The sequence below is a fragment of the Harpia harpyja genome, chromosome 1 (genome assembly GCF_026419915.1).
Source record: "Harpia harpyja isolate bHarHar1 chromosome 1, bHarHar1 primary haplotype, whole genome shotgun sequence".
Classification (NCBI taxonomy): domain Eukaryota; kingdom Metazoa; phylum Chordata; class Aves; order Accipitriformes; family Accipitridae; genus Harpia; species Harpia harpyja.
This window is the reverse complement of record NC_068940.1, coordinates 631,172-641,286: the sequence shown is the minus strand read 5'-3', so window position 1 is coordinate 641,286 and position 10,115 is coordinate 631,172. Positions and strand designations below refer to the sequence as shown.

The following is a 10,115-nucleotide window of genomic DNA, read 5'->3' as shown; positions in this document are numbered from 1 at the left end:
AGTCGCAGGCTTGGTAAAGCTCTCTTCACCTAATTCTCATCATCCTACTGTGTTTGGGCAACAAGAAGTAAGATGTATATGTCAGAAGCATCTCTCACTCTGAATAGTCCACAGTACTATTTCTAGTAGCATCAGATTTCTGCTACACTTCACAACTTGGAAACACTACAGTGAAAATTAACAGACTCATTTTTTTTGTAAAGGGACTCCGAAGTAACTGCTCTTTAGAAAAAGGACAACAAGAAGAGAGAAGCATCTAAATTAATTTACTTGCAGTGAGAGGGCTTAGAACAGGAAATTCAAAGAAGTACCTTTTCCCCTACACTTCCCTGCAGAACACCTTTTCTGGACTATGGCATCTCTCTCCACCCACAGCACAGAGGTGGACTCTTGCTACATGGGCAAGGAAACTAGTAGCTAGTGAGAGACTATTATTTCTTTTATATACTACAATTTCCATTCTAAGACGATCTTCCTGGTTGGTTTCCGCGAAAAAATGGCATCATTTTGACAATACCTAGCTACTTGTCTGAAGCAAATATTCCACAAGAATTAAAAAAAAATCACTAAATTTAGGGAATTTCTACTCTTAGCTGTGTGGCATCATCTTAAGGATTTTTTGGGGGAAGCAAAGAAAATGGTAGAGAAGGAAAATGTACCTCATATTTAAAATAGATACTGCATTCTGACACAGTTTCACACAAACATAGCTCAGAATCAAAGAGACTGAACGGCTACTTAGAAACATGGTCTTCAGCTCATCTCAGGTTGCTTCACAGCACCATGAGTTTTTCTTCCTTGAATCTGTCCATGAATCCTTGGAAAGTTTTAGCACTCACAGTTCCATGTGTCAAAAGTATCTACAGTTTAGTTATACACTGTGTGAACTGACAGTTTCTTTAGTTTTAAACCTGCTAGCTACTAAGATAATTTGATTCATTTATTAGCATTCCTCTGATAACTTTAGTTATTCTAAAAACTCTTAAAGATGTTGAGAAATTCTGTTACATAAAGTGTACTGTCAACTAACTCTAATTCTGAAGGACTTCAGAAACTGCTGCAGACCCATGGATAACTTCACTCATGTCTGAAATGCACATTACCTTTGGAATTGCATTTGACCCCTGTGTCATAAGCCATATTATTTTTAAGGAACTGAAGGATAACATGATCCATAATTTAAGTTTTAAGGGAAGACAGATATGCAGACAGCATTTGTCTTATGATTGTGGTTTATTTCCTGCCAAAACAGCCCAGGGAGTTCTGAAAAATAATTATTTTCCTATGACAATAATATCCAGCACATCTAAAACACTGTCATAAGTGTATATCAATATGTTTTCCAAATGTATCCATTGATTCATATCCACTGATTCTAAGCTGCAGAGTGATTAACTCATTTCTAATGGTCGCACAGAGAAGCTAGAATAGAAATCCAGTGTCCTGAAATACAGCCAGATACCCCTTCTATGAGAGAATTACAGTCAAGATTTTAACCCTAATGACAACACCGTGATCACTGATAGATAGTACTGCAAGCAGGTTCAGAAAAGCATGAAAATGTTCTTCAACAGCATGACAATATCTTCACTCTCCCTCGATGTTTTTCTGAAAATCTCCTGGTCATTTCCTGATCCAGCCACAGCAGACTGAGCTTGTATACCGAGAGGAACAAGAAAGCGTCAAGATTGCAGACCTATGTTCACTCAAACCTTCTGTTTAAAATTTAAATACTGATTTTCCTGCTGCTGGGGCATGCTGTTTTAAAAAATGCATAAACCTCTGAAAAACAATAACATGCCCAGTAATGGATGAAGTAATGTGCAAATCCCTGCTGCACAGTATTCTGTCATTCCTTTCTCTCCAAGTAAGAATGTGGGCCATGTACGAAGGAAATAAAATATAATAAATGCATATGAATAAATAAACTAATGCTGATTAACCTGGAAGTATGCACTTGCCTTTTGTTCCTTTCTCCACCTCTTTATTTGCTTGCATCTTCTTCCTCTCTCCCTTCATTCTTTTGTTCATTCTATCTTTCTCTGGCTTAATTTTCCTTTCATATATGGTCCCTCTTTCCATGCGTAGTTTTTACATTGTCATGTCTTTCCTGCCGTTGTAGACCAAAATCGGCCTTCTTGCTTCACCAAAGAGTTATACTGTCATTCTTGATTTATCCTCCTAAGTGGCTTTCACTACACCTGAGTAACAGAAATGGGTCTAGCAATACTCTTTAGCCTGAGGCCACATGGCATGACATGGCCCATGTTTATACACTTGAACTCTCCTTCCTTCAAAACACAGTGGCTGTATAGCAACTGCAAGGTGGTGGCAAAGCCCTGACTCAGATTGCATCCTACAGGCCTTTGCATCTTTCTACTCGTTGTTTTTCTAACCCAATATACATGCCACACTCTCCTCACCTCTACTCCATGCACTATACTTCACATACCTACAACAAAACAGGTTATTGCATCCTATCCCTCCCACCCAAGTCATTCAGCCTCCACGGAGAGTGCTAGGTGCTCCTGCATGTCACCTGCAGCTCCTGCCACGGTCCCAAATTTGGTGGCTCCTGGCACCTCTCCTGCTTCTACTTCCACTGCTTGTGTTGGTGCCAGACAGCCTTTGACATCCTCTGAACCCATCTTTAGTCTAGGGATAGTAGAATATAGCACAAGCATGCTAGCACAGCATACAACTACTTATGACATGCATCATTTACAAACCTTTTATTGCAAACCTTCCTCGCCAACCCTCAAAAAAGCCAAGATAAGGTTTCAACCACATGGATGGGGAAGAGGATGCTGCAGCATGGCTTGCTGGTGTATACGCGGGCCAACAGTTTAACAGGATAATGCTAGATGACTGGACCCAAGGAAGCCCACCAAATGGGCAGAGCCTTTACTACCAAGGCCCATGCCATTCCCCAGACTGTGCCTGGGGATTGCTTTGGAGACTCTGGCTAGCCTGGACTAGAACCATGCTGGAGACCATGCCAGCAATTTAACAGTATTGGACAACTGCGTATCGGTGTTCAAAAATCTGTTGTGGCTTGCTTTAGTTTATAAGCGTAGACATAGCCTTTTAGATTTGACTCATATGAATTGCGTAGAGAGTGAATGAAGTGTCCTCAAATTAGGTCATGTTCTGAACTAGTAGAATTCATGGTTTTTTAGAAGATAAAATCAAATAGGAGGAGGGGTTTTTTTTTTAGAGCCGCACATTGAGTTGGATGTCTTATTCCTATTCATTTTAATTAGGCATCTGAATCTCTTAAGTGGTTTTGAAAATCAAAGACAATTTGTTCAGTGTGGCACTAGAGATAGCGTCCCGTTCCTCATTAGAAATGTGATGCATTGTGTTTATATGTAAATGAGAGGTTTTCAAAGAAAAGTTTGCATGATGCTTCAATTATGGGAAGTAACAGGCAACTTAATATGAAATCTGTCATCATTTCCCCCTGCAGTCAAAGTCTATTTGTTCTTTTTCACTCAATTTTCTCCTCATCTTTTAATTATGTGTAGGTATTTACTTGAAAAATGTTGTGGAAAAATAAAAAATGGATTTTTTATTTTAGCAGAGCATCAGCGTGTTAATGCAGGTACCTACCAAGTCTCATGCATTATCATGCCAATTGTATGTTAGACATCATCACCTGTGAACCGATATTAAGTGGTAACCAGATCCTGTGAATGTCCTTTTTCCCCTTTACACCTTTGTTCAATGTGCCAATCAGTGTCTGGTGCTCTTCACCTTTGCCTGGATCAGATCAAACTGCTGTCTTTAGTCAGCTGCTGAGCCAGCCTTCAAGGAACCGGAGAGTACTCCTTACAAGACCAGTCTGGTGGAACATGTCTGACCAGAAGTTTGTTCTAGCAAGACACAGACCAAAGAAGTGTTATGCAGAATCCATTTTGATGCTTCAAGAGCAAGACTACAAGAAATGGTATTTTTTATCTAAAGCATTGCTATCATGCCAGTGTGCCAGGATCTAAGAGACCTACATTGAAATCCCAACTGAATCCCAGGTTGAGGCATTCTTTCATTTCATTTATATCTGGTATCGGTTCATTGCCTTCCTAAATCTGATTCCAGCTCATTCCTTTGCTGTTCCAGAAGCTCAACATGACCCGGCAATGTGTGTTTGCAGCCCAGAAAGCCAACTGTATCCTGGGCTGCATCAAAAGAAGCACGACCAGCAGGTCAAGGGAGGTGATTCTCCCCCTCTGCTCCACTCTCGTGAGACCCCACCTGCAGTACTGCGTCCAGCTCTGGGGCCCCAGCGCAAGAAAGACATGGACCTGCTAGAGCAGATCCAGAGGAGGGCCACAAAAATGGTCAGAGGGCTGGAGCACCTCTCCTGTGAAGAAAGGCTGAAAGAGTTGGGGTTGTTCAGCCTGGAGAAGGCTCTGGGGAGACCCTATAGCAGCTTTCTGGTCCTGAAAGGGGGCCTACAGGAAAGATTGGGGGGGACTTTTTAACAGGGAGTGTAGTGATAGGATGAGGGGTAAGTTTTAAACTGAAACAGGGTAGATTTAGATTAGATACTAGGAAGAAAGTTTACTGTGAGGATGGTGAGGCACTGGAACAGGTTGCCCAGAGAAGCTGTGGATGCCCCATCCCTGGCAGTGTTCAAGGCCAGGTTGGATGGGGCTTGGAGCAACCTGGTCTAGTGGCAGGTGTCCCTGCCCATGGCAGAGGGGTTGGAACTAGATGATCTTTAAGGTCCCTTCCAACCCAACCCATTCTGTGATTCTATGATAATTGCCAGCTTTTTTCAGGTTGCTTACTTCCAAGTGCCAGTGTCTCTGGTTTAGTGGAGAACTGAAATCCTGTGAGTGCAATGATTACCTACATAGATATGTGCTACTGAGACACACCAACATCTACTGGAGATACTGTTTCTAGATCTTACCTAGCTTCTCAGACAGTTAACAGCTGCCTTTTTGATATCAGACAAGAAGATAGCTCTTCCACAATTTCCTTCAACAGTTCAGTCACTATAAAATCCTGCCCCAGAAGGTCTAATCCTGATGAGGGGAACCATTTTCTGGTCTGTCAATATTTATTGTCATAACATTTGCTTGCATGTCTTACTCGAGACTGCTGAAATGGCAAGGTAAGACAGCTACTAAATGCAAGAACTGAGCTGTGAAAATGTGGTTACAGAACATAGCAGGCATCGTAGATCTTCTGCAGCACTTAAGACATTTTAAAGATGGCTACTGTGCATTAGTAGCACAACGAGGGTTTGTCCTAAGTCTTTCTGTATCCCCACTGCAAAATGCTAGTTTTCATGCATATGCATGTAATATGTGCATCTGTTTGCTTTCTGCCTACTGAGCAGGCCTGAAAATATCAGTCACAGTCAGTACTATAAAATTATATTGAGTCATACCATGTGCTATACATGTACTATATGCTACATGTAGCGTATGCCATGTTATACATAAAAAAACCCCAAACCCCACATTGCAAGAAGGGGGAATCACTGTCATAAGAGAAGAAAGGAGGGATTCTGAAATATAGATTAAGGTGGTCAATTTTTTACCATACACAGGATTCTTCCTGTCTGTTTTTTTTATTCTCTTCACACTCCCATTATTTGCAGTCGCTGTTGAAATCTGGCGGAAGGAACGTCTTCTTTTTTGTCTTATGAAACTCTGTTAGTATTTTATCAAAAGGCAAAATGACAGGAACAACTATTTTCCAGAAAGCACTTTCAGATTCTGAGCAATGTGTATTTATTTTTTATAAGCTACATTTGAATTTTACATTAGTTCATTAAAAAGGATTCATTAATAGCTTAAATTCAGGATTTAACTGTAAGACTGCATAATGCAATACACTGATTTAAAGCTAAATGTAAGAACAGAATTTATAATGCACACAATTCTAGAGGTTATGTGAAATGGAGCCTACTCCCCCAAGAGTATTATAGGGGAAATTATAGCATAAATGAGAAAGGGAGTGCAAATATACATATGTTTCCTCAAATACAGATGCAAAATCTTCCACAAACCACTGGAGGAGTGATTCTCATTGGTTCTGAAAAAGAAGCCAAGATTACCTTATGCTGTAGGAAGCAGGTGGAACATGGTTGAGATTTTTGATCAGAGAGAAGGGAAATGCAGATGGTGTGCATATTAAAGTCCTACTTACCTTGCTTTAAATGGTATGTTGAGCAAAGGAGCTGCTAAATGCCAGAATCTGGCTTTAGAAAACAGGGGTTCCAGGGTCACCCTTTTGAGTTGTGAAGGTCCAAAAGTGAAGATCTGATAAATAAATAAAATACATGTATATGTGTATATATATGTATAGCAAAGATTTGAAATCTGAAACTCATTTTAAAAAGGAAAGTGAAAAGAATGTGTTATTTACTCTCAAACTCCAAGAGGGTAGCACATAAAAAAGTCAAGAAAATAAGAAATAGTTTATTAAGGTGATGTGGAGCCTGAGACAGATTGAGAAGTGGGAGAGAAGGGCTAGGATGAACTCTGGGGCACAAGGCAGGCTGGAGGGTGCCAACCTGGGGTATGAGGTTCCCAAAAAATCATGAGGAGGACTAATTAAGAGCTGTTGGACTGAGGCACACCTGAAAAAGCAGGGTGAAGCCATCCACATGAACCTGAGATGTGGAGGGAAAGCAGAAGAAGAAATGAAAGCTGTGGTGGTGGTAAAGGCTCTGAAGCAGAGAGAGAAAATACAGTTAAGGAAGAAAAATGGAAAAGCAGAAAATGCAGATCTCGTCCTCATCCTTCTTTCTTTCAACTCTCTCATTATACTTTTTCTCAATAAATGCATTCATTGATACTAAATTTATGGATTATGAATTAATGCATGTTAAATTTAACACACACTTATGGGTGTTTCTCCCCAAGCAGGAGGAGCAATATGTGCTCAAGGAGCTCAGAAAAAAATATTCTTTTTCGCATGGTAGGGTCCTGAATTTCAGGTAACTGCCAGCAAAAAGCTACCACCTGCTAATTTATGAGGTTAAGGCCCATATGTGGCAGTGCTATTTTGGCATTACAGTCATCTCAGTTCTAACCCTCTTGAAGCTCTTTGTCTATGTTTCTTTTATCAGATAATGTCAACTGCTTGAATTATGCAAATGCATTTTCCACAGCATCTCTCTTAGCTTTGTCTGGCTCTGGAAGTCTGTCTGCAAGACACAGTTGAAAGATGCCCAGATTGCTTTTACTCATAATGCCTGAACTAGTTCACTGACAGGCGTCCTAAGCATCTCTGCAGGGCCGTGTCACAAGCCTACCTTAAGTTCCTTTGCTATTAGGACTTACTGCCCTACTCCTGCACCTAAAGTAAAATGGTAACAGGGAAGAGGACATTCACAAGGTTTAAACATATTGCTCATCACAAACTCATAAAATCAATAAAGTGAAAGCAAATACTATAAAAATAATTTCTAGATACCGTTATAAGGCTGCTTACTGTGGTTTTGTTGAACAGTGGTGGCTCTCAGCCTGAAGCGTTGAAGAACTGTGTGGCCCAAACCCACCTCCCTACTCCCTACTCACTTCTTATGGCACCAGGAATAAATCAACTGGTATCCAGTTTCATAACTACATCCTCTGTCTGTATTACTTTACACAACTAAAGGCTTTCTCTTTTTATCTCGCCTTATGCCATTTTCCCATGTAAATTTAAAAACTGTGCCCTTTCCAAAAGTGTGATATACAGCTTTGCTGAATGCTGCATCAGTTTAAAATAAAATAGTCTCAATTGAGCGATACAAATAATGACTAATGTTACTCTCAAGGTTGATGATCATGACAAAGAGAAGTATCTAAAAAGATAATTGTCTTGCAGGCTATTTTTCCTCTCCACATCCCCCCATCAGATTGTTGCTTACACAGTGGTTGTTTGGCAGACATATCTCAACCTACAACCTGTGCACTCAGGTAGGACTCCTGGCTTATCTTGCTACCTCCTCTATTGATTCGATCTCTTGCTTCTGCTTACAATCTAGTTGAAATCAGTGGGTATGGAAGATCCATTAGTGTTGCTACTAGTACAGAACCACACATGCCTGCACAAGCTACTTGTGGAGTGCTGTTTGCTTCCACTGGCCAATTAGTAAAATGGACTTTCCAGGCATATTACATATGTTTCACTCCCCAAAGAAAGCCTTCAACTGTCAACAGGTTAAAGGCAACTTCTCTTCATGGCAGTTATCACAGGTAGAAACTTTCTCTCCCCTGCCTTCCTACTCTGCCACCCTGCAGTGACTGCAGTCCATCTATCCAAGACTGCAGCAGTTCTGTGGAGGCAGCTCTTCTTATGAGTTAACAACAAACACATGAAGAAAAATGCTGCCAATTGTTTGGATTTGTCAAAATGAGCTTCTTCACTTGTAAGGCTGTTAAATTGTTACCAAATAATTTTTCTCTTCACATGTCTGTGAAAACCTGCTACATATCTACTATGCTCATCTCTAAGTTAGTATAAGGTAACATACACAGAAATACACACACGCACTCTTATACAGACATGCACAAGTAAAAAGCAGGAAAAGACCTTCCAGGCTCAATTGCAATAACTGGCACCTATTTATTTCTATTTAATTTACAAAAACATGATTCTTACATCTTCTAAACTTACAGCCAAGATGGGCAAGAAGCTGGAAACAGAGGAGGAAAACAGAAAAAAAACCCAACAAAACCAAACCACAAAAAAGTAAAAACATGCAACCTGTGAGAACTTGAGTTCTCACTACCATTAGTTCATCAGCTGTCCTTTTCCCTTCCGATTGTCTATTGTTCAAATAGAAAGCCCAGAGATTTAAATGGATGGATCTTACATTCAGTGCAAAATGAAGGTCACCAAATCAGTTTTTGACATGTGAAGAAGGGAAGAGATTTCCTCAGGTAATGGTTCCTCAGCTTTTATACGCTAATGGACACATTTCTATTTAAAAATTGACCACTAATTTAAATACTACAGAAGACCCAGATTTGCTAGAGAGGCTTACAGATGGTTGCAGAACAGCTTTAGAAAACTTACAACTCTATAGACAGATCTCTGCTGCCTAGTTTTTGGTTTTGTTGCCTAATCACATTAGCAATAAACACTGAGAAATCTTCCTTGAAGTGCTGTAAACAAATAGCCTTTCAAACAGACAGAGTAACACTGGAGATCCATTGAAATGCTCTATGGAAACATATTTTGTTTTGAACTACTAGACACTGTGACAATCCCTGTCGCTTGGATACAGAGAAAGACATCTTTGCATTCTCAGCCTGAAGTTCGATATCTGTCTCATCTCTAAATGATGACTGCTGACCATGTTATTCAGTCCTGATGGATATAAAATAGGCTTTACAACTCCAGAGAGCCTTCAAGCTGCTGGACAAGTTGTCAGTAGATACTAGACTTCAGCAGTAAGCAATAAGAGCTATTGGGAGTGTGTGGTAAGTGTGGAGATTTCAATGGTAACAGCATGCACTAAATTTAGGGAGCTAATGTTAACAGGCAGCACAATCCACTTTTCCTAAGGAAGTTATTCTTAAATATTTCAAAAAGACTCCAAAAATGGAAAAGCTAACTTCCTCAATATTGATAGTGTCTGATTTATAATAGATGCTGCAAACACTTCAAAAATGGAAAGCTGCCATGGTTTTGTTTCTCAGCAGAGTGCTTATTACAGATTACCCCTGGGTAGGAATTTGGCCATTTAACTGAACAACTTTATTCAAAAAAGATTTGATATTTAAAATCAGGGCAACTGCCAATTTTTATGCTCCTTCAAAAAGACAGAAGACATTGAATAATAGTGACTAACCACGTAACTTGAATGATGCCTTACACTTGGGTCTAAGCTTAAGAGACACTAGCTATTCGGTCAATCATTGTTGGAGAGGAAAAGACAACTCTAGCAAGCAGTTCACAATAATCGTGAGTGGCTCCTGCACTGAACAGACTCTTGGAAGGATCTCTCCCTGACTACATCCTCCTAAATTGGAACACTGAGAAACCAGCTTGCAAATGGTGGTCAGCAGATGGGTAGGATGATTATCTGTTTGTCTTTGTTTATAAAAAGTACTACTAGGAGAGTTTATGGAGGCCAGGGAACAAGGGAGTGTTGTGTGTTC

At 40.1% G+C, this 10,115-nt stretch overlaps 1 long non-coding RNA gene across 1 annotated transcript in view; it reads right to left on the bottom strand.

The window, feature by feature from the left end:
• Positions 1–5,755: 5,755 nt before the first annotated feature.
• Positions 5,756–10,115, bottom strand: part of LOC128144753 (uncharacterized) — a 49,932-nt gene continuing 45,572 nt past the window's right edge. Inside the window, exons 3-4 of the long non-coding RNA XR_008236207.1 lie at positions 6,166–6,278; positions 5,756–6,051 (exon numbers count right to left, since the gene is read on the bottom strand). This is a non-coding gene — a long non-coding RNA (uncharacterized LOC128144753). The remainder of the gene's footprint in view (positions 6,052–6,165; positions 6,279–10,115) is intronic.